The following is a 12269-nucleotide window of genomic DNA, read 5'->3' as shown; positions in this document are numbered from 1 at the left end:
CTGCAAATATTTTATGGTTTTATGATACAAAAAGTGAAACCTGCTAGTCACTGAGGTATCAGAAAGACTTGGAGCTGTTTGGGGGAAGGCTTGCTTTGGGGCTGCCAACTAGACCTGCTTATAACATAGGACATAGCCTGACTAGCATTTGGTATCTCATCCTTGCTCATTTACCAGGGATGAATATTACCAAATTCAATACAATTACAGAGTAACAGTATTTTCATAGAATACCAGTATTTTTGTGATAAAGCACCTGGAATTGCTGACATTCTCCACAATAAATTCTGTGTTTATTTCTAAAAATAGAGATAAATATCAAAACACTGCCCCAGATCAGCTATAATTTTATTTTGCTACTGTATTAAGTTTCTAAAAACCTCCACAACTTTTTTATAGGAACAATTTATCTTGAACTTCTCATTAATAGTTGTAGCAAGTCTTAGACAGCAAAAGTGGTTTACTAGACATAGACACAATCAGTTCTGGCTCTATAAGAAAGTCATCTATGCCCTGGTGTGGTCAATGATAGTAAAAATGGTTCATATTACAGCCTGAGGAGGTTAAGTAAGACCAAGGCCCAGTTCTGCTACTTGCTGCCTTTTAGGGGAAAGTCACATCTCCTCTCTGGGACTCAGTTTCTTCATCTGTAAAAAGAGGGTCATCAACTAGAGGGTCTCTAAGATTCCTCCTTCCAGGTGTAACATTTTATGAATTTAATGCTAAGTCCTCTTTAAGAGGAAACAACTTTAAAAGGAGTACCAACTTACTGTAGAAAAAATGTTATCTGTAATTATATATAAAACTCACTATGAAAGGCTAATCATTATTGCATATAAAGCATTATGTTACCTCAGCTTTTAAAATAAGCTCCAAAAAGCAACTTTCTAATACAAACTAGCAGTAGTAAATTAAGGGTGGAGCCTCTCATAAAGTACTTGGATTTCCTAACATCTTCCTCATAAAGGAAAAAAAAAGTTTTCTGCCTGCCAGCATTTTCACAATAAAAGGAAAACAGTAAATTTATAGGCATCATAGCCTTAGGATTTGACATCCCTTCTATTTCCCAATGCATGCCTTCCCCTCCCAGAGAATCATTCTTTACAAGAAAAAGTAAAAAGGAGAAATAACAGACAATTCAAAAAAACTAACCAAAAGCATTGAAAACGTCTGACATATGCAATATTTTGCATCTAGAGGCTACTATCTTTTAAAGACTAGGGATATGCTTTCTCATACAGTTTCATAGCATTCCATTTCCATATTAACAAAATATATTGTCGTTCCCTTTTATGGCGTTGGCATAATTGTGTATGGTTTCCCTAGTTCTTTTTACTTCACTTGGTATCAGTTCATTCCTATGCCTTTCTGTATTCATCATACTCACTGTCTCTTAAACACAATGAAATTCTGTTGCATACATAAATCACAATTTTAAACCACTTTAAAATTAATATGTATCCACTCTGTTTCCAGCTCTTTCCTACTACAAAAAGTGATTTTACAAATATATTGGCCTAAATATAAGATCTTTCTTTTTTATCATTGACATCCTTGGAGTATATGCCTAGTAACAGGGACCTACTCAGTCAGAGTATAGATATCTTAGTCAATTTCTTAGCATAATTACCAACTACTTTCTAGCCACCAATAAATTTGTAAAACAACAAATCTCTTCTGAGTTTCAGCAATGTATGTAATTATAGATTTATAATTATATATTATTTATATATATTTATAATAATGTATATATTACATATATACATTAATATGTAATTGAGTGTGCATCTTTAACACTATCTGTTGCTTCATTCACTTGAAATGAAAAATAGATATTAATTTCTCAATTAATTGATCACAAAGATTTTCAGTATATGAGTATATATTCCTTCCTGTTGAATTGTCTGCAATTAGAACCATTTCATATAGTTTTTAGATGATTTACTAAGCACTACTTTGACAATATCAATAGCTTTAAGTAGCACCAATGTTTTTCCTATTGGATGAAGCTTCTTATTATTCACAGCAATTCTGAAAGCAACTTTACATATGTATGTATGTATGTATGTGTGTGTGTGTGTGTATATATATATATATATATATATATATATATATATATGTTTGATTTTGCCATAAGTCTTTCTCTATTCCAATCCAGCCTCCTCTCGGCTGTCAAATTGATTTTCCTAAAGTACATATCTGACCAAGTCATGCTACCCCTCCTCATTCAGTAAACTCCAGTGATTTCTTATCACCTGCAGGATCAAATATAAAATCCTCCATTTGGCTTTCAAAAGTCCTTCATAACTTTGTCCCTTTCTACTGTTCCAGTCTTTGTACACCTTACTCTTCTCCAAATATTCTGCACTCCAGTGACACTAAGCTCCTTGTTGTCCCTTGCACGAGGCACTCCATCTCTTGATTCTATGCATTTTCACGAGCCTGGGATGCTTTCCTTCCTCACTCTTGCCTCCTACCTTCCTTCGAGTCTCATCTAAAGCAGCTTCTGCAAAAAGCCTTTCCTAGTACTTTTTAATCTTCGTGCCTGCCCTCTGATATTACTCCCAAATGATCTTGCACATATCTTGTTTGTAAATAGTTTTCAGCTTGTCTCCCTCCTCCTTAGACTGTGAGTTTCTTGAGAGAGCAGGGACTATTTTTTGGCCTTTTTTTTTTTTTTGCATCCTCCGCATTTAGCAGTGCCTGGCACATAGCAAGTGCTTCATAAATGTTACTTAACATATTGCTTATTAAAAGGATCTAATATTCTTGGGAAAAATGTTTTTCTTACCAGTGTATTATGCATGTAAACTTTCAAGATGTTATTTCAGTTTATTATATTTCATGCTTATAGATAATTTCATTATCTATAGTTAAAATATCAATATAAAACAAATATGTGGTCTTTCTACCGATTGTGAGTCCAATAATATAATTGACTGTACTTTTTTTTTGGAGATTTTCACTTTTTACTTTTTGTTTCTGTTTCTGCTACTATAGCTGTCTGTTTTTATTTTTACTAGTATCAGCTGTTTCTGTGAACTTTATCTTCAAATTGGTTATGTACCCATCAGGAAGGGATATTGTTTTACTTTTAAAATATTAGGGCAATAAAAATGTTAGACAAACTTAGCTGTTGAAAATTTTGGTTACCTCTAACTGTTTTAAAGTTATTTCAGTTTTTAAAAGTTGTAATTTTTAAATGAAATTATTACATTATGCTTACCAAAATGAATGACATTGCAAAATAAAATAGATGATATATATTTTCAACTTCCACACAGAAACAATTGAACTTTGAGTTTATATACTTCATGTTTAAGAACAACAAGCAGCATGATGACACAACTCATCTACGTCATGACTGACAATAGTGAAACATACCCGTGTCTCAATTCAACATGCACTGATTTAAATAGGACTTTGTGCACATTGTATTAAATAGTTGCTTGCTGCATTTGCTGTCAGTTGAAGTGTCTTCATCCAGCTTTCACTGATGTTGAGTTGAACATTGTTTTCATCAAAAAAAGAGTAGATACATTTGTACAGAAATCGAGCTAAAAAATCCGATTATTTTGGCCATTGTTCTTGTATTTTTTGCATTGCCTGTTCTTGTGATACTTCTTTACTGACTGATTGACCTCCATGACCAGAGGGTCTTATGTCTCACACTATAGAAAACTATGCCTTAGTTTAATCAATTGCTGTGACCAAAAGAATCCATCACCTGGTGGTCAGCCCTGTGGTAATAACTCTCTCTGATGTAGTTCATTGCCATATTAAAAGACACAGTCTTAGAACCTAAGAAATTGTGTGTTCCAGTGAAATAATTTGTGAGGACACAGAATTACCTTTACATCATGATATGATATTGATGTACAACTTTTTTTTAAAATTTTTGGTCGAATTTATTAATTTGTTGGTTTTCTTTCAGTTGCACAATTCCTTGAGTTTCAAATTTTCTTTCCCTCCCTCCCCTCCCCCTCCCCATGGCAGCATACAAATCAAGTATAGGATCTGAAAATACTTTCACATTAGACATTAGTCAGGTTATAAAGAAGGATTGTAACCAATGGAGTGAACAATGGGAAAGAGGAAACAAAACCAAACAAGAAAAAAAAAAGGGCAGGTAGTTTGCTTCAATCTGGATTCAAACTCAGTTCTTTCTCTGGATGCACACATCTCTCTCCATCATGAGACTTTTGGGGTTGTCTTACAACCTTGCATTGCTGAGGAGAGTCTAGTCTATCAAAGTTGGTCATCACACATGTGTTGTGTCTGTAATTGTGTACAAATTTCTCCTGGTTCTACTCTTCTCACTCAGCATCAGTTCCTATAAGCCTCTCCAGGTTATTTGAAGTCCATCTGCTCCTCATTTCTTATAGCACAATAGTATTCCATTACATGCATATACCACAACTTGTTCAACCATTCCCCAATTGATGGGCACCCCCTTAATTTCCAGTTCTTTGCCACCACAAAAAGAGCTGCTATAAATATTTTTGTACATATGGGTCTTCCTCCCACTTCTATGATCTCTTTGGGATACAACCCTAGAAGTGGTATTTCTGGGTCAAAGGGTATGAAATTATTTATAGCCCTTTGGGCATAGTTCCAGATTGCTCTCCAGAATGGTTGGATCAGTTTACAACTCCATCCAGCAATGCATTAGTGTTCCAATTTGTCCATATCCTCTCAAGCATTTGTCATTTTCATATTTTGTCATCTTAGCCAATCTGACTGGTGAGATGTGGTACCTCAGAGTTGTTTTAATTTGCATTTCTCTAATCAATAGTGATTTAGAGCATTTTTTCATATGCTTATAGATATCTTTAATTTCATCCTCTGAAAACTGCCTGTTCATATCCTTTGACCATTTATCAATTGGGGAGATGTACAACTTTAGTGAAGGTAAGTACTTTTACTCTTTGAAAGCTGATCATCTATGGAAGTTCAATTAGTCTAAATATTTGATTATCGAAAACTTTACAAATTAGATAACAGATAATTCAAATTTATCTTTTAGTTCAGTCTTGGTCCTTGGGATTATTCTGATTTAATGCCAATCATCCTGTCTATGAAAAACCAACTTGCTTAGGCAACAACAGCATGTGTTTAAATATTCTAAAAGTTCATTAGCATTTCACTATACAAAAGCAATATGATGGATGTGCCCAGGCCCTGAGACAATTAAATGAACAAAAATCTAAAGGTTTGTGAACCTTTTAATTAAAGGCAATGGATTTTTACAGCTGAGATCCAGGTCATTCTGACCTGTTTCATAAGCTTCTTAGGCCAAGACTTCAGTGCAGGAATCTTCTTCCCCATGTGAGAAACAGAAATGTACATTTGGCAGTATTATTATTACATAGTTACTCTGTATTATTATTACATAGTTACCCTGTGAAAGAAATAAATATGAAAATACTCATTATAATGTGAATTCAGCACAGCAAGTCTGACTTTTGAATCTTGGAATAATTTAGGGCTCAACATCTTTTGAATGCCTTTCTAGTTCTTGAAAAAATATGCTGAGACTTCTGTCTCTGGTTTCTAAATCTTAGCATGTGTTCTATGGAATCTGTAGAGCTTTTCCATGGCTCCTTCATCATATTTAGTTCCTGGTGGGCTGGGCCCAAGCCATATTTCCTCTGGCCTTTCTAACAAAAAAGAAAAGAAATGGGGGGGGGAAAGTACACATGTCTTAGGGCACAGTGAGCTCTTTGAAACCAAGTGAAAGCAGAATTACTGTCCAATCTTCTAAGACTGTCATGAATTGATGAGTCAGTGTTTGAAAAGTGCTTAGAAGTTCTCAGATGAAAGACCACAGATCTGTATAAAGTATTAACTTACTTTTCCTCTGTGGTTTTTTTTTTAAAAGGAATGGTTTTTTTGGTTGCTGTTTATGCCCAATTCCTTGCCTTAAAAAATAAAACCACCAAAAAGGGATGGTCTTGTAAATGAATATGAAATCTTTAGTGTTTTCCCTTAGATCCTGAGTATTTTTCTTGGGTTAAAAAATAAGAAGGGTGAAAAATTATTTGAGTCTGCTTAGGCCATTGCATTCTACACAGGGCAATTTGAACATACAATTTTGAAAGCGTTCTAATTAAATTTCATGATCACAAACAGGAAGGCTTCTATTCAATTACAGAAAGACAATCTATACTTATCTATGACTACAACATCAAATATAATTCATTCTGATGGATTTTATGTATTTCCAATGATTACTTCTCTTTTTAAGGAAGGCGGGATTCCCCATCTATGGGTGTATACAGGAAAGAATGTGTTCAATCAACTGCTAATAACATTTATTCATAGGGTTCTGAAAGTAAAGATACATTACCACACAATTTTGTTTCCCTAATACATGAATTCGATTGGACCATCATTGAAATAGATCATTTACTACCTGGAATCTTTCATTGGATTATGGTAAAAGCCTAAATAAGACTGTTTTTAAGAAGCAGTTTTGCAAAATAAACAAATAATATTTTAAAGCAAATATTCTCATCTTGATAAAGGCAATGCCATTCCTATTAAAACATACCATATCTAATGAGAGTATATGTAAAAGGTAGAACAAAATAGTTAACTTCCTACTTGGATGTATTTAATTGCTCATAGTTTACTAGTTAGCAAATTACTCTTGTGGAATTTGGAGAACAGAGAATATAGAATGGCTTCCCTTCCTTCTTTTTCATTCTTCCCCTATATGAAATGAACGCATAGATCATCCCAGAGTCCTTTTACCCCTGGTCTTGCAGTAGTAAATTTTTTTTAAGGGTATTATAATATAAAAGAGTTAATCCTCTTCCTAAAATGGCAAAATGATAAATTACAATTTAGAAGCAAAAAGTTAGGTCTTTAATTTTTGGTTTAGGGATAGAATATTTAAACCTTTTATATCCTTTCAACTAAGAGACCTAGGAACAGAGGTTTGGGGAAAGCATTAAAATATTTTGGTAGGGAGGATTCTTCTTTTAAGTTTCCTTTGGCTACCAAAGCAATGTATCTTGACAGATAACTGGACTGGAAGTAGTACCCCAGAAACGAGTGACCATAATTCCCCTCCCTTAAATTGTCATTCATTTTTTTCTCCCATTTTCCCCTCTTCCACCCACTTCAATGTTTTTCTTCTGGACTGCTCTCCTCTGCTATTGCCCTTGATTTACGTTCCTGTTATTACTCACTTACCAAATGAATTCCTTAGACCCTCGTTCCTCTCCTTCCTTTTTTCCTCTTTGACAACATTATTTCCTATGTTCTCTTGCCACCTTCATGTTACCCCTATCCTTCAAAGGGCCAACTTGGCTTCCTCCTACAAAACTTTCCCTGACATGATTAAAAAATCACTGCTCTCATCTCTTTTAACTCCTATATCATTTAACCTGTAACACATTTTTAAAATTAAAATATGGTGGAATAATCTACCATACAATGACATACTCAGCAAACGATAAAATTTGCTATTATTTCATGTGTGTTAATTATGTCTGCTCAATTAGACCATAATTTCCCTGAAGCTAGGGACACTCTTTAATACTTTGGTGTACTTCAGTGTCTATCTAGCACAGTGCTATGCATACAGAAGTGACACTTTCTGACTGTCTTATAGAAAGGATCCATATACAGACATTTTTGGTTTCAGAAATCAAGAAAGAATATTTTTAAAATTTTACTTATTTTGATTTTAGGTAATGGGATTTGGAATAAATGAGTTTGAGATATTTAAGCTCTATCTGACCCAAGAACATAGGAGGCAGAACATTTAGGGGGTTGCTGAAAAGTTACAAGAGCTTAAACACTGACTACTAAGTGGTCAAATACTCTAATCTGATCACACTAGCATCAGAAGGAACCTAAGTGGAATGGAGGCTTCAGCTTTCTTCCTATATGATTCTAGAGTAATTCATATAGCATCTATAACAAGCACTCATCTCAAATAACAATTGGGCTTTATTTGTTTTTTTATTGTTGCTTTATCATTACAAAGAGCTTTTCTATGTCCTAACAATCCTGGGAGGTTGGCAGGACAGGTGTCACTGTGCCCGCTTTAGAGAAGGGGGATTGAGGTTTTGAAGAGACGTGATTGAGCGCTGTCACACAGGCAGGAAGTGGCAGAGCTGGGACTTGAACCTGGGGTTTCTTGCTCCTCACCCACGCTATATCACAGCAGCAGCAGAGCAAGATCAGGACTCTAATTCTGGGTCTTGGTGAGAGAACATCATGTCTCTATCTCTAAGGAAACACCCAATCTGACTATGGAACAGGACCTATTTTAAACAGGTTTTCTCATGCACAAGAGTATCACTTGTCAGAATAAACGTGAAGCAATGTGAGCTCATCATAGGGAAATTATGGTGGACACTCCTGGTATGCATTTCAGTGTCATCAAAACCTTTATATGTCTATAAATGTCTTTTTGATCCTTGAAGTGCCTGTTGGAGTTAATTTTTAATCTTACCACATCCCTTATCAGTCTTCATAAGGTACAAGAGGGTGGCTATATTAATTAGCCTTTAATGCAATATACAGGGCAGTTAAATTGTACAGTGGATAGAATGCTGAACATGGACTCATCATCCTGAATTCAAATCCAGCTTCAGATAACTACTAGCTGTGTGACTCTGGGCAAGTCACTTAACCCTAATTGTCTCAGCTTCCTCATCTGTAAAACAAGCTAGAGAAAGAAATGGCAAACCACTACCAGTATAAAAAAAGAGATCATGAAGAGTTTTCAGTTTCACAACTGAAAACAACTCAATAGCAAATGCTACAGACACGAATAAGCAAAGGTAGAAAAGCTGAATTGTCTTAAGTATTTACATGTGGAGGAGTCTACAGAGAGTTGAGAGATAAAAAGTTCTTTTAAAAAAACCCCACAACTTTTGTTGACCTTTGTTGTTTTTACATCACCTACATTTCCCAATTCAGGGTATCTCACAATTCTTAGTCTAGTTTTAGCATTAATAAGCCTAAAACTGGATTAAAACTTTGGCCATACCCTCTATATTCCTCACCCTCCCAAGAAGCCAATCTTTATAACAAACACTAAGATACTGGGTAGAAAACAGATCACAAAATTAACCAATACATCAACCGGAATTACACATATACATATATACATATACACACACATACATACACACATATGTGTGTGCATGAATATACATGCACACATGGAAAGACAGAGAGAAAGAGAATTCTATGCCCATAATTCTCCATCTTGGGCAGATAAGCTAAAATGCCTGTCTGATCCTCCAAAGTCAGTAATGATAACAGAAGTACCAAGGCTGTCTTTAAATCAAATAATCTTTGTGTAAAACAAAAAGATATCCAAATATCAAGGATATTTTCTTGCTTGAGGTATATGCCAGATTTATTGACAATTTGAAGATTAAAATCATCCTCCACTAAGAATACTGTGAATGAATTGCATTCAGATATCTGGAGATATAAAAATTATGATCAACCTTGAGTGGTTTTGAGGTGGATGATAAATTAAGGAAAAGTTTAAAATAGAAAGGAATTAAGGCAAAGAACTGTAGATCAAGGGCTCACCAGACTGGTAGCATCACCCGTGCTTGTGATTAAGATACATATGCAAAGATGAACCAAGGTCACATACACCTGTCATAATAACAGTTTGTAAGACAGTTCACTGACACATTTAGAAAGATAGTGTTAGGGGGAGGCACTCACTGTCTATTTTCACAGTGCTCCTCAAAGTAAAATGTAAATATGCAAGGCAATATATGAACGTTTCCAGAAATGGGGGGTGCCACTTAGGCACTGAGGAACTCAGGGAGGAGAGGAAGGGAAATGAATAGCACACAGACTCTTAGGACTCTAATTCAAGAGAGTATGCTGTTGTTCCCTTCATCGAAAAGAATGTTAACTACCTGAGGTAATAAGCTGGGAGCTCCACTCAGCCTGAAGACAGAGAGACTAGTTTGGGAGTAATAAGTTCTCCAATGGGCTTGTCACTGAAAAGGCATTCAGCACCGCAATAGTTTTTTAAGGTCAGAGCAATGGAAACCAAAGTTACTGGGCCTGTGTTTTCATGGTTTTTGTCATTTCTTAAGAAACCTCACAACCACTAGTGTCCCTCATTTCCCTCCTCTTTCCTAATGCTTCTTTTATTGCATTGTGAACATTGTTTTAAAATTTTAATGTACATTGGGACAATGTAAACAAAATTCCAAGGTTCCGCTAAGTTGGCTTTGAAAAAACTTTGCAGCAGCTGAAGTTTGTTTTCAGGGTCCCCAGCCTCCCTTTTCTGTGTGCTTTTTCTGATGCTTTTTAACTATGTGCCTTTTCACTTTCTCCCCTCTGTTTCTCTCCCCACCCCCAAAATGCTGATGCCCATCTCATTCTGCTAGAGAGAGAAACCAATAGTTCAATCACACCAACTTGTCAGAGACTTGATGTTAACTGACTTGAGGGATTTTGACATTTTAGTGACAAACATAGGGAAAACATCATATTGGAAAGAAACTCAGAGGTTTAAGCTATTCTCAACAGGAATCTCTATCTCCAACATTCTGAGTGACCAATATTCCTGCTCGAAAATTTTCTACTATCTCCTAGAATAGCCCGTTCTATTCTTAACATTTCTTACAAGGAAATTTTTCCTTACATCCAGCCTAAGCCCATTTCTTTTTCACTGTTCATAGTTCTGACCCTGGAGGCCTAAAGAAACAAATTCAATCCCTCATTTACATGATTTTCAGCATTTCAGCATTTACAGCATTTCAAATATTTCATTTTTAAAAAATTTAGTTCCAAATACTTGCCCTTCCTCCCTCCCTTCCTGAAGACAACTATTGATGTTTTACATCTTCCATGGTGCTAATTTTCCTTTCTCCTGGTTATTCCAAAAATCTCCAGTTCTGTTTATGGCATGAGTTCCATTCCCAGTCATCATCCTGGATAACCTCCTCTGGATGCTGTCTAGCTTATCAATGCCCTCATTTGAAAATAACAGGGTACTATGAACTGAACACAGTATTCCATTTGTAATCTGGCCAGGGCAGAGTACAGCAGACTGTCACCTACTTCATTCTGGCCACTGTGCTTCCATGAATACAGCCCAAGATTGAGTCAGCCATTTTGGCTACTGATTCATGTTCAACACAAATTCCACTAAGACTTTTATTTTTCTAAACACTAGGTTATCTAGGTATGCCTTCCCTGTCCTGCATTCATACAATTGATTTTTTAAATCCAAGGTCTCTATATTTATCCCTATTAAATTCTAGCTTATTTAGAATGTGAATCCAACATCTCACCCTTCCCCCCACTGTGTCCCCGACAATGTATCCATTGTATATTTGATTCATTTGCCATCTTGGCCTTTGATGAAGTCACGCATAAAAAATGAACAACACATGGGCAAGGACCTCTGGAGAGATTTTAATCGGTTGAACCTTGTTTGAGCGCCTACTATTTACAAGGCGCTGCGCCAGGCTCTTGGGGCTACAAATCGACTGCCCTTCTGGGAAGGCAGGGAAGCTGCTCTCAACTGAATCAAAGCTCTGTACCTGCTAAATGTACTTTCTAAACCTCTATTTGTTAACTATTAGATGGTCGATGAGTATCTTATTTTATTTCATTTCAGTTCCAAAAGTGAAGCATTCTACTGTCCTCACTCATAATTGGTCTATAAAATCAGTGAAGACAGGAAGAATTTAGTTTTTAGTTTTCCAATGGCTGGCTCTCTCTTTGACTTCCCAATCTATACAGGCTCCCTCCAGAGCTTAGTTATTTAAAAATCCTGCAAGGGCATGGCCATTAAAATTTTTTTTTTTTTGTTAAGTGACCTCTCTTCTGATTCAGGAGAGGTATTCAAAATTTGCAAAGAGATTACTAGGAATTATCAACTAAATCTTCTCCTTCTCTTAAAGAAAGAGAAAAATGCAACAGTTCCTGCCCTTAAGGAACTTACATTCTACTGGGGGCATGTAACATATGCACACACATAAGTTTATTACAAGATAATTTGGAGGTACACGCATTAGCAACTAGGAGAACCAAAGAGGCACCAGAGATGAACCCTGACAAAAGACAAAGGATCTGAAAGGTAGAAACAAAAAGAAAGACAGCTTATGTGGATTCCCAAAGATAGGAGATACAGCCTTAAGTTGGGAGAGTACTTATTAATTCAGTTTGGTGGGAATGCAAAATGTGTAGATTCAAGTAATATGAAATAAGATTGGAAAGATAGGGTGGAAACAAACTACTGAGGACCTCGAATGCCAGGC

The 12269-nt window shown here is 35.7% G+C and overlaps 1 protein-coding gene and 1 long non-coding RNA gene across 14 annotated transcripts in view; one reads left to right on the top strand and one right to left on the bottom strand.

Annotated features, from left to right (window-relative positions):
- Positions 1-12269, bottom strand: part of AOPEP (aminopeptidase O (putative)) — a 567977-nt gene that overhangs the window by 337312 nt on the left and 218396 nt on the right. The gene's annotated exons all lie outside the window — the stretch shown is intronic.
- LOC138161151 (uncharacterized) overlaps positions 2586-12269 on the top strand; it is a 45819-nt gene continuing 36135 nt past the window's right edge. The window contains exon 1 of the long non-coding RNA XR_011168290.1: positions 2586-4911. This is a non-coding gene — a long non-coding RNA (uncharacterized lncRNA). The remainder of the gene's footprint in view (positions 4912-12269) is intronic.

This window comes from Petaurus breviceps, unplaced genomic scaffold, assembly GCF_028583685.1.
Source record: "Petaurus breviceps papuanus isolate PSGF00001 unplaced genomic scaffold, PetGlider_PUasm1.0 183, whole genome shotgun sequence".
In the NCBI taxonomy this organism is placed as follows: Eukaryota; Metazoa; Chordata; class Mammalia; order Diprotodontia; family Petauridae; genus Petaurus; species Petaurus breviceps.
Note: the sequence above shows the minus strand (reverse complement) of the source record. Positions and strands in the feature narration are given on the sequence as shown.